At 38.8% G+C, this 19,360-nt stretch overlaps 1 pseudogene; it reads right to left on the bottom strand.

Annotated features, from left to right (window-relative positions):
* Positions 1-994: 994 nt before the first annotated feature.
* On the bottom strand, positions 995-15,769 carry LOC122468033 (annotated as a pseudogene).
* Between the last annotated feature and the right edge of the window lie 3,591 nt (positions 15,770-19,360).

Genomic DNA, 19,360 nt, shown 5'->3' on the forward strand with positions numbered 1-19,360 from the left:
TCACTAGGAAGCCTAAGTATAGGATTAGTCTTCTTTCCTTATTTATTTTCAAAACTATATTTTTGGTTTTTGCCTGATGTTTTTCAGATCAACTTTAGAAAGATTTTGTTAAGGTTTTAAAAATATGGCAATACAATTCTGTTTGGATTTTGTGTGATATGCACATATGAATTAATGTGGGAAAAATGGGAATTTTATTGTATGTTGTCTTTTATCCAGAACTGTAGTTTGTCTTTTATATAGCTCAGCAAATTTTTAAAATACTTTTCCTCATTTGGATATTTGGATCCAACGTATTTCCCAATAAGGTCATTAATTTTTTGTTGTTATTGCAAATGATATCTCTTTCACTATAGTTCTAACTAGTTACTGCTTATATGTGTGAAGATATCGACTTTTAAAAAATGCTTGTATACGTGCTGAAGTTTTAAGAATGAAGTATTGAAATCTTTGTTAACTTTCTCTTAAAGGCCTTAGCAAAAAAAAAAAAAAAAATAGAGAGAGAGAGAGAGAGAGAGAGAGAGAGAGAGGGAGAGGGAAAATATACAAACATAGATGTATGGATAAAATGAGATAAAAAGCAAATGTGGCAAAAAATTTTAACAATTGATTAATCTTGGTTTAAAAAATGCAGATGGTCATTATATTACTATTTCAACTTTTTTGTACGTGTAAAATTTCCAAAATAGCTGAAAAAAGGATCTTATATTTGGTTATTTTATTTATCTTATTAATTCTAACATTTTTGTGTTGATTCTCTTATGTGTGGGGTTCTAGTCATTGCAAATTATCATCATTTTGCCTTGTATTTTCTAATAGTAACATCTCTTATTTCTGATTTATATCTTCTTGAAATCAGTCAAAATTTCAAGAATGATGCTTGATGAGAATAGCAGATATTTTGATGTTGCTCATCCCATGTTTAATTGACAAGTCCTAAACTTAGTTTCCCTTTTAGGTATAAGGTCAATATCTATCTATCTGTCTATCATTATTATTTTTTAATTATGTTCTGGAACTTCTTTTTCTATTTGTTCCCGATGAGATTTTTTTTTTTTTCAGCATGACTGGGGAATTTCATCAAAGCATTAGATAACACACTCTTTTCTAATATTTAATTTTCACTACTCTCTCTCACCAGAAGTTGGCAAAGGTCCCAGCAAAATGCCAGGGACATAATAAATGCACAATAAATATTTGATAAATAAACAAGAAGAGGCAAAGCAAAGCAAGGAGAACGATTACAATGAAGAAAAGGAGTGTCAAAAATAATCTGCATTTTTCATTCTTGATGCTGTCATAGCTCTGATTTAAGAGGGGTTGGTTTGCTTAGGATTCTGGATGTTGCTATGATTCAATTACCTTGACATTTGGAGTTGATATTTTCCTCCTAATCCTGTGCTACAGAAATAAAGATCTAGAGTTTCTCAGACCATGGAGAAGGGCTGCTTAGCAAGCTTGATAATCCTGTGATGCTATGCTAATATATAGTGTATTATGACTATAAAAGGAAACTGTTCGGTTATGAAAAGAAACTCAATGTCATGTGTCTACATGCCATCAGGGGGTTCCAAGAGAGGCAACTTAAAGCTTGAAAGCATAAAAATGTGGAGATTAATATTGTTTATTTTAATCACAGTGATATGGGAATAATTATGTCTTCTATATATATTAAAAAAAGATAAATAAATATAAAATATATAAATAAATAAAAATACTAAATATTTTTAAATGTCTTAAGATGTTTCATAATATCTTCTCAACAGGTTTTTACTTTCTTCATGAAAGACCATCTGGTAGCTGAGAGGCAGCATGGTTAATGAGAGAGAGCTTGAAATCTGAAGTCAGAACGGGGCTGTGTCACTTACTATCTATGAGGCCCAGGGAAAATGACTCGGCTCCTCTGAGCATCTAATATACCACGTTGTAGTTTTTGTGAGAGTTAAAGCAATGCCAGTTGGCACATACAAGGTGCTCAATACGTGTTGGTTTCCTACCTTATCTACTTCTTTTCCTCATATACGGTTTCTTTACTGGTTATAAATGCTCATTTACCCTGTCATGGACAACAAAGACATTGTTCCAGTGGACGAAAATGACAGGTAAAGATTCTGCCTTTGTTCTGCATAAACTTACAGTCTCCTGGTCATACAAATAGAACCTGTAGGTAACGCCTCAATGGTTGTCCAGCGGGTTTCAACTATTTTCTCATTTTAATATACTTAAAAAAATTGAGGTAGTACCTTTAACAGTGATTATTCAAACCAAATTACCTCTCTCCCCTTCAATATACTTTTCATGGTATCCTGTGTTGGAGACAAATTATAAGAAACCTTAACTTTGAGATAACGAACTAGAGAAGAATTAAAATAAAGAAGAATAAGTTCGAAATAGAGATCAGGAAAACCGCGTAGCTCCTGTAACATGCTGGATAAAGAGGCTGTGTTTTCAAATGTTAGAAGAGTAAGAAAGATCCCCTTTAATACTTTTTTTGAAACTTGCATTTTTGTCAACCTGATTTCCATTTCCTGTTTTAGAGCCTGTGGAAGAACAGCTTAAGGCCACTCAGTGATTGGTTGTTCCTATCCATTCAGCGGCCTGAGCAGAGGGAGCTGCAAACCAGACCTCAGTGGTTGGCGAAATGCTCCAGTCCACACTAGGGAACGACTGAAGAGGGACAGAGGACACTTGCACAATTCAGGACCAGGCTCCTCCCTCAGGTTGAGTAGCAGTGAGCTCAGCAGCTAAAGCAGTCCACCCACCTTCAAATTCCTCCTTGTTACAGCCTTTTCAGCAGCGGCCCCTCTTCCTTTCCAATCTTCTGGAAGCAGGATCTCCACGGAAGGAGAGATGAGGTGTGGCCTCCTGCAGGAGTTCACAGGGTGGCGGCGCCACGCATGCTCAGAACTTCCCTAGGCCTGTATTTACCACCTCAGACCCGCTGAGTGAGCTTCCTTATTGTGGCACGGGATGGCAATGCCCACATAGCACAGAGGAGAGTCTGTGCTACCCAGAATGATGGTGGGCGGGTTAACGTAAGACATCTCCGTGAGAGGCTGGTGGTCGGCCCCGGGATCGGTAAGCACGAGAAGACGCAACTCCAGGAGGGCTGCGCAGATACGGTGCACGAAGCTCCCGGGGAGCAAAGCAGCCAACAACAGGAGTGGCTCCAGCAGCAGCAGCAGCAAACGTCAGCCCAGCTCCGTGGCCCGTGTTCCTGGAGGATATGATACTGACACCAGCTGGGTTTTCAGTAGCGACAATGGCAGGAGCTGCCGGCAGAAGCTTCTCCCAAGTCTCTTCAGATAAATAAGGTAATGCCATAACTTTTCTTTCTGTAGATGACTGTTCCATTTGGAAACAAGTTTGGTGTCGTCTAAATGGTTTTCTGCTGTAAGGAATTTGGAACACCCTCCTTCATTATTTGCAGGCCATCATGGGCTCTAGATATTATAAAAGTTTCCCTTTAAGTTATGACAGAAACCCAGAATGACATTGGATGGAGTCTTCTGGGTAGTGCGGAGAGGCTTGTTTAATGTTGTCACCCTTATTTTATCCATCACAAGAAAAAAACGAGTAATTCTTTTAAAGCTCATTTGTAAGGCAGCGCTTTGAATAAATAATATTTTAGTGATAAACTAATATCTAAAATCTAATATCTTGAAATTATTTTTATTGTGTGAAGAATCATATTTGCAGAATACAATGTATCCATTGAAACATTTCAGTTATTAAGCAGTGGAACAAAACAATGCTACCATTATATAGTACTTAGGCCTAACAGAGGAGAACTGATTCTTTTAGCAAACATGTACTTCGATAAGACATGCCTGTCAACCCACAAGTAAAGTTCAGTGGATGCAGGACAATGTACTATTGACCTTAAAAGCTTTAAGATGTTGCAAACATTTTAGATATTAGATCCCATCCATCCATCCGTCCGTCTATCCATCCAGCCATCCATGCAACCACCCATGCCTTTATATTTAAGAAACAAATTATCTAATAATAATTGTCTATGCTTTTTAAATTTTTTTTTTAATGTTTATTCATTTTTGACAGACAGAGAGAGACAGAGCGTTGAACAGGGGAGGGGCAGAGAGAGAGGGAGATACAGAATCCAAAGCAGGCTCCAGGCTCTGAGCTGTCAGCACAGAGCCCCATGCAGGGCACAAACCCACAGACGGCGACATCATGACCTAGGCTGAAGTTGGACACTTCACCAACTGAGCCACCCAGGCGCCCCTATGCTTTTATTTTTACAACAGTAAACCTGATTTTCCAAGCAGCATTACTGTTTTTTATTTTCTATTGAAAACATACATGGGTCATAGGGCAAGGTCCGTAACAAGTACTCTAAATATTGTATGAATAAATGTCTAGGCAGTTGAAATGAGATAGACCTGATTGTTAATTCATAATAGCTACTGATAGCTATTTTAAAATGGTTTACCTCTAAAACTTGACATGTGGTTTCAAATTCCATGTATTTATTTGAATACATATAAGATGCGTCTACTTTGTGATAGCATATTTTGGAAGAAATTTTACCATCTTGTTGATGATACAGAGACACGTGGACTACTTGATAGTACAGTTAGTAAACTTTTAGCTATTTGAAAAATGTTCCCAGTTACGGGGCGCCTGGGTGGCTCGGTCGGTTGAGCGTCCGACTTCAGCTCAGGTCATGATCTCAAGGTTCATGAGTTCAAGCCCCGCGTCGGGCTCTATGCTGACAGCTCGGAGCCTGGAGCCTGCTCCCGATTCTGTGTCTCCCTCTCTCTCTGCCCCTCCCCCGCTCATGCTCTGTCTCTCTCTCTGTCAAAAGTAAACATTAAAAAGAAAAAATTAAAAAAAAAAGAAAAAATGTTCCCAGTTTTGATTAATGAACCAATGTCAAACTGGAGTGGTGTCTCCAGTGACCTGTCAAAAGTGTCTATCCTAGATACTTCTTCCTCAGAGTTCACATGACTAATTTGAATGAAGACTTAGGCAGACACATCATATTTGTAGAAGTTGCAGGACTGTGAAAAAGACATTAAAACATTGGACCCATTGAGTCGTTATGGGATAATATATAGATATTATATATATGGGATAAATATAGGGGATAAAATATAAGATATGTTTGAAACCTTGCATTTTGGCTAACAGTATCAACTGAAATATATTTATCAAGATTGTCTCTTTTAAAAAAAATCTGAGCTGTATTCCAGTAAGCATTAAAAACAGTAATATTTATGGATAAACAGGTTTGTTACATAGTTGTTTATAATAGTGAAGTCTTTAAAATAAGTAAATTTCCTGGCACAAAAACAGACACATAGACCAATGGAATAGAATAGAAACCCCAGAACTAGACCCACAAACGTATGGCCAACTCATCTTTGACAAAGCAGGAAAGAACATCCAATGGAAAAAAGACAGCCTCTTTAACAAATGGTGCTGGGAGAACTGGACAGCAACATGCAGAAGGTTGAAACTAGACCACTTTCTCACACCATTCACAAAAATAAACTCAAAATGGATAAAGGACCTAAATGTGAGACAGGAAACCATCAAAACCTTAGAGGAGAAAGCAGGAAAAGACCTCTCTGACCTCAGCCGTAGCAATCTCTTACTCGACACATCCCCAAAGGCAAGGGAATTAAAAGCAAAAGTGAATTACTGGGACCTTATGAAGATAAAAAGCTTCTGCACAGCAAAGGAAACAACCAACAAAACTAAAAGGCAACCAACGGAATGGGAAAAGATATTTGCAAATGACATATCGGACAAAGGGCTAGTATCCAAAATCTATAAAGAGCTCACCAAACTCCACACCCGAAAAACAAATAACCCAGTGAAGAAATGGGCAGAAAACATGAATAGACACTTCTCTAAAGAAGACATCCGGATGGCCAACAGGCACATGAAAAGATGTTCAGCGTCGCTCCTTATCAGGGAAATACAAATCAAAACCACACTCAGGTATCACCTCACGCCAGTCAGAGTGGCCAAAATGAACAAATCAGGAGACTATAGATGCTGGAGAGGATGTGGAGAAATGGGAACCCTCTTGCACTGTTGGTGGGAATGCAAACTGGTGCAGCCGCTCTGGAAAGCAGTGTGGAGGTTCCTCAGAAAATTAAAAATAGACCTACCCTATGACCCAGCAATAGCACTGCTAGGAATTTATCCAAGGGATACAGGAGTACTGATGCATAGGGCCACTTGTACCCCAATGTTCATAGCAGCACTCTCAACAATAGCCAAATTATGGAAAGAGCCTAAATGTCCATCAACTGATGAATGGATAAAGAAATTGTGGTTTATATACACAATGGAGTACTACGTGGCAATGAGAAAAAATGAAATATGGCCTTTTGTAGCAACGTGGATGGAACTGGAGAGTGTGATGCTAAGTGAAATAAGCCATACAGAGAAAGACAGATACCATATGGTCTCACTCTTATGTGGATCCTGAGAAACTTAACAGGAACCCATGGGGGAGGAGAAGGAAAAAAAAAAAAGAGGTTAGAGTGGGAGAGAGCCAAAGCATAAGAGACTGTTAAAAACTGAGAACAAACTGAGGGTTGATGGGGGGTGGGAGGGAGGAGAGGGTGGGTGATGGGTATTGAGGAGGGCACCTTTTGGGATGAGCACTGGGTGTTGTATGGAAACCAATTTGACAATAAATTTCATATATAAAAAAAATAAAAATAAATAAAAAAATAAAAATCAAAAAAAAAGTAAAAAAAAATAAATAAATAAAATAAGTAAATTTCCGAATGAGGAACTCAAGTTACTAGAGTCATGACACATTCATTTGATCATGCATCCATCAACATGGAACTTATGAAGAGATAGTTTCCAATGACATGGTAAGATGCCCGTATATTAATGTTAAAAACTCAGAACACCACTGGATGATCTTCATCTATATAAACAATTAAAATTCTATGCAAATAAAAGATTCAGCAGATACGCAGCAAATGCTCTTTGTTCTACTGTGTGGCGTCTCTTAGTTCTACTTCTTTCTGTTTCAGTTTTTACACTGGCGGTGTCTAATTTTTTATAATTATAGAAGGATTTGAAGCCAGTTGCACAAATATCAGACTGAAGATGCCTGGCTTGAAAGGGGTTACTGCTGATGCCTAAGGACAGTCTCAGTTTGCGGAGAATCCTGTGCTTTCCAACCTTGACCTCACTTCGTTCTTACAATAAACTTTGATTCATGTCTGCCTTGCAACAAATGTATGAAGTAGGTATCATCTTCCTCATTTTAAAATTCACGCTTAAAGGCCACGTTATTAGTGTATGGTAGAAATCGTGCTCTGCAAAGTGAAACATGAACCCAGAGTGAAAATAACTATCACTTCGTAAGTTACGATAAGATGTGTAAAGTACTTGCCTACTGAGGCAGGGTAAGAAAGCTCTTATAATGAGCTCTCCGCATGGATATAGTACACAATCACACGCACAAAGATGGTGGTAGTGGAGGCTGTCATGGCCATCTTACAATATTTGAAGAGTTATCACTTGGAAAAGAAAGGAATTTGTGTGTGTGGGGGGGTGGGTGGGTGGTTTCAAAGGGCTGCATAGGGACAAACACGGGGGGAAATTACTGAATGCAGATTTCCATTCAATGCAGAATTTGTAAGCTATTGCCTTATTTAGCTCTTTATTTCTGGGAATATTAAAATAGAGTCTGAATGATCATGTATCAGAAATATTTTATAAGGCAGATTTATGTTGAGTGAAGGTTTTCATTAGATCTTTTATTTATTTAAAGCTCTGGAGTTCTTTGATCTCCTAGGCTCTATAATTTAGTTATATTTTAGCTTCCTTAATTCTTAACTATTTTTCCATGTTCTTTATACATCCTATTAAGAAGTGCATCCTTTCCTCAACTGCTTTATTTCAACATAGGCACTTGTTACTGGGACCAAGTGAATGAATGGTCTCTTCACCCTCACAGCTAGAAACCTCCTATCATTGCTGTCTGGGTTTCAAAGGCCCATTACAAACAACTAGGATATTTGGATGAACCTGATAAGATGGATTTTATCCAAAGAAATCAAATATGAACTCCTTTCCACAAGATGGGGCAGGTGGTGTCTCAGAGGCCTGGTCTGGGCAACGATTTGGAATTTGGAGCCAAAGGAGGCGGAGACAATTAGCAGAGGCAAATCTTAGGGGTTTCCAAGGTCAGTACGCAAGGTAAACAGTGTGGGAAGAGGTGCCAAAGCCAAATGGAACAAAACAAGGAGTGTAAACCAATTCTCAAAGCCAAGAGGGTAGAGAGCAAGAGCAGATGATTTCTGAAATAGCTTAGAGCAATGGAAAAAAGGCAACAGTGGAGAAAGTCTCCAGTCTGGATTTCAGATTATTTCTTACACACAGCCTCAGTGAGCGTGACAGCGGCTGGGAGAGGCAGACGTCGGAGCTCTCACTAAACTGATCTTCTCAGACAACGTTTATTTCTTTAAAAATGTTTAATGGACGCATCTTATGAATAAATCACTTTGCTAAGTACAATAAGAACATAAAAAAAGAAATAGGCATGGATCTTGTTCTCAAAGAGGTCACTTTTTAAAAAAAATTTAATGTTTATTTTATTTTTGAGAGAGAGAGAGAGAGAGAGCGCAGGGGAGGGGCAGAGAGAGAGGAGACACAGGATCTGAGGTCGGTTCCACACTCTGAGCTGTCAGCACGGAGCCCGACATGGGGCTCGAACTCACGAGCTGTGAGATCACGACCTGAGCCAAAGTCAACACTTAACCAACTGGGCCACCCAGGCGCCCCTCAGAGAGATTACTTTTTAATGGAGTGGAGAGATATAAATAGAAATATAATTAAAAAATGTAAAAATATGTCATACATAAATTAATTGTTAAAGGAAAATGGACTTATTTTTTGCCTGGTTAGGTAAATATGTAAGTGAGCAACTATGAGAGGAAGAATAGAAATAATCCAGAAAGAAAACATTTCCAAAACTTTCCAAAAAACATTACACCATGTTTTAACTTTCTCATTCAGTACGATTCTACCCTCAAATTGAGCTTAATCTATGAAAAGAGATACGTAAAATGACAGTTTATAATGCGTTAGGGTTAGGAGGGCACTACAAATCGAGCAGTCCACACACTCTGCCTAAAGGTGCTGCACACCAGAGTGGTTGAAGGATTTGCTCACATCACACAGCACTTTTATTTGTTGAGCTCTGTTTGTCCAATTAATAGGCACTCAAAGGAAATGATTGTTCATGTGAGTCTGTATTAACTAGTGTTAACCACCTTTTGTTAAGCACTTTTATAAACTCATGAAATTGCGTGTGAATGAGTTTGATAAATTTGTTGCTCAACAGCTGAAAGCATTAAGACTGATACACTTGCTGAAATCGACGTGCGAAAATTTATACCATTCCCAAACCATGTGATGGTTGACTGATGTATACACTAACACTGTGAGAAAATGCCTTTTGGAGTCCATATTGTTTCTTTTGGGGTTTCCCCAGAAAGTAGCTTTAGGACATGCTTTACTACGAACGTTGTATCTATCTAATCAAACACTAGTGTGGATCATGCCAGGCATCACCTTTCTACCGCCTTTAGACCTAGTCCGTTAGGTTTGCTACTATGACAAAATACTACCTATGCAAAATGATACTGAAGCTTGCATCCATCTGTGATGTTGTCTATATTTCTTCTCAAGAGTCTGAAAAACAAAGAGTCACTGAGGACACTAAAAATGTAAAATATGATCTACTTATAGATGCACAATGGTTTTTATTTTACAATATCTAATCCCACTTATAACTTCTTTTGGAATAAATTTAGAGGACAAATAGCACCATTTTGCTTGGGTTCCTGTGAGAAATCTCAGACACAGAAAGGTCACAGTGTGTTAATGACAGAAACACCAAAAACACAGCTGTGGATTAAATACAAGCTTTTTTTTTTTTTTTTTGCTGGAAGCTCATTTTTTTCCAATAAGTATGGAATTTATAAAGTTCAATAAAGACATAAATTCTTTGTGGCCTTCATTTTAGTTAGTATAGATAACCATTTGCAGAAACAGCAAGGTGTTAAAGGAAACGGGTATTAATATTATGGATATATCTGCCAATGCAAAGTAATCTAGGGATTCAGGTTTTTCTATTTTCAGTAATTTTCTTAGACAACGCTTCAATATTCAAAAACATATGGTGTTTACAATTTTACCCATAGGCTATTTTTCCAAAATGACTTCACTGATGGGCAATCACAGCATTTTCAGAATAGCTTTTCATTTCTTAATTTTATTTCCTCCACCCTCTTTTGACTCTTAACTCTTTGCTACTACCACATCATCCATTCACCAAGATGAGTTCATAAATTCATTATGTTTTGGGAGTGGTAAAATTGCATGTTTTCTTTAGCAGCCTCTGTAAGGCAGGAGTAAATTATTTTATTTATACATATTAAATACATGCACATATATATATATATTGGGGGTTGGTAGATTGCGTATGTATGTATAACTACTTGTTCTCTGTCTATAGATAAATAGATATTCCACATAAATCTAAAAATTGATGCTTATTCAGGGATTTTGGACCGGTTTAACTTAGTGTGAAAACTAAGCACAACATTTTAGCTGTGAAAACTGGTCATAACAACAGAGATGCCTAATTAGTACAGTAGTGACATTTTCATGTACTTTGAGTAATGGGACATTTATGATACTAGTCTTGGAGTCCAGAGCATTCTAATAAGTCAACAGACACAGAGTGATTTTGGGAAGTAGTAATTTCTCTCTATGCTTTTATGGGCACGTGCTATTTCTGAGACACTTCAAATGCGTATTTATTAATTTTTGTATTCTGCCAGCTCCGTAAATTGAGCATTTTGGGGAACTAAGCCACGTGGGAGCAGAGCCATTTGTGTGACATTACACAGATATGAAGGGCTGGACTAGAATTTGAACCCAGATCTGTCTGGCTCCAAGGAACCAAAATAAAGACTGGGAATGACAAACTTGAATGGCATATGGTGGTGCTCTGTTTTTTATTTTATTTTATTTTTGATGTTTATTTATTTATTTTGAGAGAGAAGGAGCACGAGCAGTGGAGGGGCCGAGAGGGAGGAAGACAGAGAGAGAAGGAGAGACAATCTGTCAGTGCAGAGCCCGACACGGGGCTCAATCTCATGAACCCTCGACCTCACAAACCCGGAGATGATGACCTGAGTCAAAATCGAGGGTCAGAACTTAACCGACTGAGTCGCCCAGGCGCCCCTAGTGGTGCCCTGTTAAAGTAGAATGTTGGTCATTTCTATTAAGCCACTATTGATTTTTAGAACGCTGCCTTAGCCCATTGGTGATTAGGGGGTTGGTAGATTGAGTTCACTTGCATGCATGCAGTCTGTCCAAGTACCAATAAAGTGGAAAGGAATGGAGCGTGGTTATTGCATTATTTCTAGATTCATTCGATCTAGGTTGGGGCTCTGGTTATGTTGCATCTGCATTACACAATCATGGCCAAGATACTGACCTTCTTTCAGTTCAAACTTCTCTCGTCAGTAAAATAAACTTATCAATAGCACCTTGCAAATATTATTATTGATCTTTCTTGAGATAAACTGTGTTAAGTCCACTGTAAAGGTTGCTTAGTACATATTAAGTACTAGCCAGTGTGGTGTTAATTGTGATTATGAAATTTCAAAGTTCTAATATTCACTCACAGTTTCATTATAACACAGATATTATTTTAAAAAAGTTTTTTAATGTTTTTATTTTTTAGACAGAGAGAGACAGAGAATGAGCAGGGGAGGGGCAGAGAGAGAGAGGGAGACACAGAATCTGAAGCAGGCTCCAGGCTCTGAGCTGTCAGCACAGAGCCTGACGCGGGGCTCAAACTCATGGACTGTGAGATAATGACCTGAGCCGAAGTTGGACGCTTAACCAACTGAGCCACCCAGGCACCCCTATAACACAGATATTATTGATCTAGAATATTCCCGAATGGTACAGGCACCCATCCAATTAGCATAAGTGGTAATTATCATAAAAGATAAATGAGTGCTCATGGTTGGAATACCATACATGGCAAGTGATAGAGCATAGTTTAAAATTCACATTTTGTGCCCGATTCAAATGGTAGGAACAGTAGACTGCTGCTCTTAGCAGCCCTGCTTAGTGACCTGGCACAATAGAAAATTGCTTGATATTCTAAGCAGGTTGGAAGGAAATGAAAACCTAATGAAAATGTTCATTTACAATGCTGTTCCTTTTTCAACAAAAAAACTTGATTTTCGTGTAGATTTAATATCCTGCCCCAAGTTGTGTAGGTGGCCATGATTCACCCTCAGGTCTAACCTGCCTCTAAGCCTATGTCCTCCCCATGACCTCATGAGTTTAAGTGAACTCTTTCATGGTCCACCTGCATCCCTCAACCCAGGACAGTTTCCAGAGGAGTGCTCAGCCGGGTGGGGAGGCAAGACCCGGTGAGTTAACCTTCCAGGATGGATCAGCAATCAGTGTGGAACAAGAGTTAGTGGACAAATAGTCGAGCTTTAGGGACGCCTAGGTGGCTAGGTCAGTTAAGCATCTGTCTTTGGGTCAGGTCATGATCCCACGGCTTGTAACTTCAGGCCCTACATTGGGCTCTGGGCCGACAGTGCGGAGCTGCTTGGGAGTTTCTCTCTCTCCCTCTCTCTGCCCCTCCCCTGCTCACTTTCTCTGTCTCTGAAAAAAATAAACAAACTGAAAAAAATAATTTAGCTTTACCATCTACAGTGACCCAATTTTAAGGCATGTTCCTCAACCTCTGAGGGTCCCCGGCCAAAAGGATCCTCATTTTTCCACAGTGGTAACCCCCACACCAACACACCTCTATTAATTTCCATTGTCTTACTCATTTTCATCTTCATTTCCCTCGCAGTATTTCCTGGGCTGATCTCCCAAACAAAATACCTGCACCTACATTTTGTTTTTTTAGAGGACTCTAAATTAAGACGCATCATTTAAAACAACTGACCATGGCATTGTGCTGGTGGAAGTAGCTGTACGTGCTCAGTGTCCTTGTTCCCCTGAGAAGGCTCCTTGAAACCATCGCTGAACCAGTCATTCCATTGAACGTGGTGTGGAAATGCTGCGCTAGGTGATCTCTGGGGTTCACCCAGTTCAGATGCTGTGGATTTTATCACTCATCTCAAGTCTTAGCACTTGTCTTTGATATTAGAAGAAACCTGCAAGTTGATGGTGGGTGGATACAGGTCTTTGAAGTAGCGCATTCAGTCTTTCTAAAAAAAATTTTTTTTAATGTTTATTTTTGAGAGAGAGAGAGAGAGAGAGAGAGAACAAGCAGGGGAGGGGCAGAGAGAGAGAGGGAGACAGAGAGTTGGAAGCAGGCTCCAGGCTCTGAGCTGTCAGCACAGAGCCTGACATGGGGCTCGAACCCACAAACCATGATATCTTGATCTGAGCTGAAGTCAGACGCTTTTAACCCACTGAGCCACCCAGGTGCCCTGCACAGTCAGTCTTTCTTATAAGTTAATGGCACTGTTTTTCAATTAAAAACAGGTAGAATCTTTCAACTATTTCCTTAGACAAATCAGTTAAGATCTCTGGGCCTCATCTGAGTTTTTTTTAATAAAAGACTAGGCCAGATGGGATTTCTTTCGGTTCCAAGATGTATGATTTTAAAATTCTTCAGGATATCCAATTTTGAAATTTATAATATACTTTTTTACATTTATTTTTTTTTTTCTCATTTTAACATCAATCTGTGTTCATTGTAAAAAAAAATTGGGAATCACAGACAATGTTGAAGTAGAAAATAAAAATAATGTTTTTTCTTTCCATTCTTTCATCCTCTTTGTATATATAGATGTAAATCATCATGTACATATAAACGCAAATAAACATGTACTTAAAGCATGGGGATCAAGTTTATAAATAGCATGTATCATTTGAAAAACCTAACATTGTCTCGCTGTATTTTCTAATATTAATCGATGTCCTTCCAACCGTCCTATCCCATACTTGATTTGATCCTTTTTCTACTTGTGGACAGTGACCCTGTTTCTTATGTGTCACTGTTACATTAAAAAGTTGCAGAAATCTTTGTTTGAATCTCTGATTTAGAATACATTTCCAGACATAGAAGTTCTGCTTCCAAGGGTATGAGCAATTTTATGTCTCAGTACATTTGGTCTTCGAGAAAACCAGCATATTCCAACTAGAAGCAAATGAGATTGGATTTCTTTTTTTTTTTTTAATAATTTCAATAGCATCGAAGAAAATGATTAAAAAGCGAACCCCATAATTAACTGAATTTTAGAAGCTCTGCCCAGTATTTGCAGGAACGGTAGATTCTAAAAAAAAGTCACGGCGAACACTGCACAGAGCTTATTAGCGTTTGCTGTTGATGTAAGCCACGATTTAAATTTCATGTTCTTTCCTGGGGAGGACCCGGTTAGGTAACACATCATAAAAGCATCGTGGGCTAGCAGAATTGTGGTGAAGAGTTTCTTATTCACACATTATTGTTCATTTTCGGAGGAGGCTGAGTTAGTACTCATTCTTTGTGACATTAGAGGAAAGCAAATGAGAAAGGGAAGTGTGACCCTTTGCTTTTGGCCAAAGTGAAAAAGAAACAGTTTCGTGTTATACTAGCAGGTGGCTGAACACGAACCACAACTATGGAGTTAAAATTTTTTTTTTCCTTCACTCTGTAGGAAAAAAAAATGCTGATATCTCATTTGGATGTTTTCTTTTTTTATTGCGGTATTATGCAAGGAAAGTGGTACTTAAAAAGCCATAATCCATCGCTAAAGGCATTAGTTTCCTTTTACAGTTCAGGTGCAAATGCAATATGCTATGAAAGACACGTTACATTCCTTAATGTTTCTTCTAATAAACAGGGTAGGATAGTGGCCCACGTGAATTTTGATTCCCCGAATTTTTCAACTGGGAACTGCAGTGAAGATAGAGATTTAAAACCACAGCAGGAACTCCATATCCAGCTAACACAGTCCATTATTAAAGGAGACACTTTCCTGCACGAGAGTAAACTTACTAAATGATTCTCTCTTTTCAGTTAGGTATTTAAGGAACAGTTTAAGTGCATGAAAAAAATATTTTGTGGTATCGAAAAGCGTTTGAACGTTTCGGCTGAGGAATTGAATAGCCACCTTTTCAAAGACACTCAGGGATTTTCAGCAATTGGGTGAGAACCTGTAGGCACATGTCATGTGGCTAGTTGTATTCTGCAGGCCCCAAGTACTACCCTGTAAACCTCAGTATTTTGTTTCTCCACCCTCGTTCCCTCGGTCTGCTCTGTTTACGTATGCAGGAGAGGCCTGTTGAGTGTGGCTGATGTCTCCCAGCTGTGGCCTCTCCACTCACCCTAATTTCTTTCTCCATAGCTCATTTGGACCCAAGCAGTGGTGAAATTGCTGACTGGTGAGTGCGTCCTGCCACAAAAGCCATAGGCAAGACATGGCCATAACCAAAAGAGCATGAAGGATGGAAAACACCATCTGGACCGTGCAATTTAAATAGCATAACCCCCTCTTTTTTCATTTAAGAAAAATCAGCCATGCGGCCTTTTGTTGCTTTCTGCTGTGGCCAAAAACCACTTAGGTTGCAGTCCTCTGTTAGTGAAAGAAGACGTCCAAAGGGACTCCCGAAGATGCACGGCCCTCTTTTCAAGTTTTATGTGCAGCTTTTCTTGGCCCATATCTCTGTGGACCTTTCCTCTGCTCAGAGCATAGCGAGTGCCTCCTGACTGTACATCTGTCATCGATCACCCTGAGAGTACTGACTGTGCTTCCTGGGATTTGTGTTCCAGTGGTTGGTAGATGAGGAGAGTGTGTTTTCTGTTTAGATACAACCAATAACCCAAGAATGAGCAGGGCATCTCAGAGTCCACGTTCATATGCATTTGGGAAAAAAAAAATACAACAATACCTCTTTCTGATTCTTAACCAGATTTGGTCATTCTTTGGCGTTGGAGTTAATGTTATTACATTTGGATAGTAGTATTTTATTTAATTTTTAAAAATTATTTTAATTTAATTTTTTATTGTTTATTTATTTTTGAGGGAGGGAGAGAGAGAGAGAGAGAGAGAGAGAGTGGGGGAGGGCCAGAGAGAGAGGGAGACACAGAATCCGAAGCAGGCTCCGGGATCCGAGCTGTCAGCACAGAGCCCAACACGGGACTCGAACTCACGAGCTGTGAGATTATGACCTGAGCTGAAGTCGGACCCTTAACTGACTGAGCCACCCAGGTGCCCCTAATAGTAGTATTTTATAACGAACAGTGATCTGGTTGCTTTTATTTTAACCGACAAGTAAAACTGAACTCTCTAGCCGCGAGAGTAATTAAGTAATGGTTTTCTCAGTGATTTGGGTTCGTCACAAATAGCATTCCTCTCCATTGAGGGAGGTAAGAGAAGTATTGCCATAGTAAGGACAATACTGGACTCGGAGTTAGAGACCCAGCTCTAGCACTAACCAGCCGTATGACCTGAAGGAAATCACCTAGCCTCTTTGACCTCAGTGCCCTCACCTGTGAAAGAGTTGAGATCGTCTTCATTTCTGCAGACTTCTTCCTAAATCTTCAGAGGGCAAGTTGAGGAAGAAAGTAAAAATAAATCACTGCCATTTAATGATGCCTACGAAGGGCCAGCAACCTGGAGGAATACATGAGATGCTCTACGTGTATTGTCCTTTGCTGTCATCATAGGGAGCAGGTACTATTATTATGCCCGTTTATAAGGGATACAATTGAGACTTAGAATATTTAAGGGATTCCCTAATGCACAAGAGGTAGAACTGAAATAAAAGCTCAAGCCTCTCCAGTACCAAAGCCTGACTCTTCATAATTGTTGAGCATTTATTATGACCACAGCAGTTTCCACACATTGTCCCGTTTAATCTTCAGAATAACACTGGAAGGCTGACTTCATTATTCCTATTATGCAGATAAAGGAGCTGTGGCTTAAAAATTCAGAAGCCTACCAAAAGTGACATGAAAGATGTGGAGCAGGAAGGCCAGGATTCATTCCTTAGCAGCCAAAATCTTTCTACTACGCCAGTTGAAAGTTTGGACGTATTCAATGTTTTTGGGTAACAGGTAGCATTTTGTTTACTTAAAAGTTTTGGATTTCATTTTAGATTGGCACATTTAAATTCAGTAAGCCCAATGTTAGGTCATATCGTGGAAAACGTTATTTATTCTCATAATCTTTGGATAAGGCCATAGAACAAGTTTAGGTTGAGCTCTAGACCCCAAACAAAACCTTGGATGATGTGGAGGATTGACGGATGGCTGGGGAAGAATGAAGTCATTAAGATCAGATCCATGCTATTCATTTTTATGGAGTAGCCTTTTAAAAGTCAGATAATGTGGGGCACCTGGGTGGCTCAGTCAGTTAAGTGTCTGACTTCGGCTCAGGGCATGATCTCGGGGTTCGTGAGTTCAAGCCCCGCATCAGGCTCTGTGCTGATGCCTCAGAACCTGGAGCCTGCTTCGGATTCTGTGTCTCCCTCTCTCTCTGCCTCTCCCCTGCTCATTCTCTGTCTCTGTCTCTAGTAAATAAATAAATGTTAAAAAAAATTTAAAAATAAATAAAATGTTAAAAAAAAGTCAGATGACGTAAGAGTTCAAAAGTTCTCTTTGGAAAAGATGGTATATTATCTTGAAATCCAGAAAATATCACAAAACATCTGATGTCTCTCTCATGTTTTTTTTTCCCACAACAGTTTTTATAAAGGCATGAATGTAAATGAGTATGGCTTATTGGAACCTTATCAACTGATTGTTATCAAAGAGGGAGGCTGTAGGTGTTGACGTAATGCATTAGTATCAACATGGCCACTCCTTCAATAAGTGGAGTAGCATTTATCTAGTGTCGTTGATGGTTTTTCCAAGCCAAATCAGAATCATTTGGGACACGTTAAAAATTCATATTCCTGGGCCTCCACCAGTTATATTGAATAAGAATCACTAGGGGGTGTGCCCAGGGCATCTGCATTTTTTAAAAGCTCCCCAGATGATACTGATATGCAACCAGGTTTGGGAAGCACTGAGCTAGGTTTGGAATCTGGCCTCAAGCAGTCTGTTTCAGTAAATCTCTGAAAAGGACTAGGGATGCTGCTCTCAGCTTTATTTCTAGGAGGACTTTGGTGTTTTAAGGAAGGCATAAAGGGAAAAGTCACCAGGCAACTCACTGAAATGCTACTTTTGAACACTGAGGCCTGAGTCACAGAAAAATGTCTGAAATTAACTTGAGATTTTTTTTTTTTCCTTGCTTAAAAGCATAATTCTTCCATTTTTTTCCCTTTCGAGGGAATAGGCAGTAACAATTTAGTCAATGCTTTATATTTTCTGTGGTTGGAGAGGGAAATGAAACAAAGAAAACGTCTTGCTTTTCATTCTGAAAGTATGGTGCACTCCTTTTAGGAGGAAACTTGGTTCAGAATGTACTGTAAGGAAAATGAAACATCAGTTTTCATGAATTCTCTTGAGAAATATGTTTTAGAAATGTGTGCACCATATATCAGAATATTTTACTTCCTTTAGAGTCAAACCATATATTCTGATACTCTCTCAATTTTACAAAGTGCATCAGTTCTAAAGAACAAACATTTTGACATTATTAATTTGCTTTAGATTTATAATGTCTTTTTCCACTATGTATATGATTTAGATTTTAATTTTTTTCCATATTCTCCTCTGAGCTGCAATTAAATAGGTTTGCCATGAGGTTTTTGTTTTATTTTGTTTTTGAGATGATGAGAAGGGAAAGAATTATATTTGGGCCAGTGTGTGCAAAGAAGGAATAGGAATTCTCTGTGGATTATAAAAGAATGAGTAGATTTTTACACAATGCAAGGAGAAACTAATATTGCAGATGTTCAGGATAAAACCAGTTTCGGGGAAAAACCTTAAATCAAAGATTGTAAGTTCTGTAAATTTTTGAAGCTGGGGTATAAAACTCCCCCCACCCCCCAGCTAGTTACGGTTAGCATTGTTTCCTATCAATTAAATTGGTCGGTTAAGGAAGCACTAACGGCAAATCTAAGAAACAGTTTTCTTTTACCACTTGTGAACAAGTTGGTTTAGTTGATGTGTGGTTTTCTAACAGCTGCATATTCCAAGATCGGTATCTAATTTATGTGTGAGGAACATACATTAGTTTTCTTTTTCAAGGCAGAGAGAAAATCAGAATGTTATGGGGTCTATTCCATTGATTTCAGAAAAATAAACATACCGACAGCACAAAATGTCGCCAGAAGGATGAGGGCTAATGACTGTGGGTCTGTTTGCTTTTAATCATTTAAATTCCAGCAGGGAAAAGTCCACTGGAAGGAATATTAAAATCCAAAC

This window comes from Prionailurus bengalensis, chromosome B3 (assembly GCF_016509475.1).
Source record: "Prionailurus bengalensis isolate Pbe53 chromosome B3, Fcat_Pben_1.1_paternal_pri, whole genome shotgun sequence".
Taxonomy (NCBI): domain Eukaryota; kingdom Metazoa; phylum Chordata; class Mammalia; order Carnivora; family Felidae; genus Prionailurus; species Prionailurus bengalensis.